Source organism: Buceros rhinoceros, unplaced genomic scaffold, assembly GCF_000710305.1.
Source record: "Buceros rhinoceros silvestris isolate BGI_N320 unplaced genomic scaffold, ASM71030v1 scaffold4850, whole genome shotgun sequence".
NCBI classification, from domain to species: Eukaryota; Metazoa; Chordata; class Aves; order Bucerotiformes; family Bucerotidae; genus Buceros; species Buceros rhinoceros.
In genome coordinates this window covers 1-1,422 of record NW_010390039.1, presented here as the reverse complement: position 1 = coordinate 1,422, position 1,422 = coordinate 1, and positions in this window count along the sequence as shown.

The following is a 1,422-nucleotide window of genomic DNA, read 5'->3' as shown; positions in this document are numbered from 1 at the left end:
CTGAAGAGGCGATCATCAGTGTACGCAATGCAATCTGCCGCACAGGGCTGCCGTCTCCGATTAAAACCTACCCATTAGAGAGATTTATGGCTCCCAGGATGCATGAGAGTCCTCTGCAACTAAATAAGGCACCGGGTGAGAGATGAAATGATCCACCTCTTCCCAGTTGTCACCGGGAAACTCTGCAACCACAGCGTGCATGAACCTTCTCGGATGTCCGAGGCATCTGTGCAGTCATTGACTAAACCTTTAATCTTGCGGGCTGGCTTTTCTTCACAGCACCCTGCCAGAGAGCGGAGCCAAGCAGCCACCGAGTGCTCCACAACCCAGCCAGGTGGGACTGTCTCCCGTGGATTTACTGGCACATCTCTACCAAGGAGATGTGCCTCTCATTTGCTAGTTGCTTCACAAATTCTTCCACAGGAGGGTGAGCAGTATTGCTTCCTGGGACAGCAGGATGCTCACCAAGATGGTTTGAGCAAGGCAGAGGGCAAAACATAGGACTACCGCAGTTTGGAGAAGACTGCTAGAGTACAATTCTCTAATAGAATCATAGAATCATCTTCAAGATCATCAAGTCCAACCCTTCACCCTGCACTGCCAGGGTCCCTAAACCATGTCCCTCAGCACCACATCTACACGGCTTTGAAACACCTCCAGGGATGGGGACTCCACCACCTCCCTGGGCAGCCTGTTCCAATGTCCACAACCCTCTCTGTAAAGAAGCTTTTCCTGATATCTAAACCAGATATCCCCTGGTGCAACTTAGATCTCATCCTGTCACCTGTCACATGGGAGAAGAGACCAACCCCCACCTCACTCCAGCCTCCTGTCAGGGAGTTGTTGAGAGCCAGAAAGTCTCCCCTGAGCCTCCTTTTCTCTGGACTAAACACCCCCAGGTCCCTCAGCTGCTCCTCATAAGACTTGGTCTCTAATAGAATCATAGAATCATCTGGTTGGAAGAGACCTTGAAGATCACTCCCCATGCCCTGGCTGCTACTATCAGCACAAACAGGTAATGCTGAAGATACAACTCCCCAAACGCTGGCTTTTCAGCTCTCCAGGTTACTCATCTGCCCGGAGCATCTCCGACAGCAGCCTGCAAGCCCGAGAGCCTGGGAAGATGGCTGTGTGGTGAGGCAGCCACGTGTCAAGATCACCCCTGGGGACAGCATGTCCATCATCAGAGATGACTTGCAGTTAGACATCAGACCTCTGAGGCCAGACATTTTTCTTTTGAAGGAGAATGATGGGGGCCAGAGGCCCGTGGAGCTCTTAGCTTAGCAAAGAGCCTCTGTGCCCCCAGGCCTGAGGACAACCCATCACCAAGCTGGGACTGCTGCCTGTGTGAGCACAAACACAGCCCTGGGCACCGAGACCATCCGTCTACACTTGGACCTCTTCCTGTTACCTCTAGCTGGG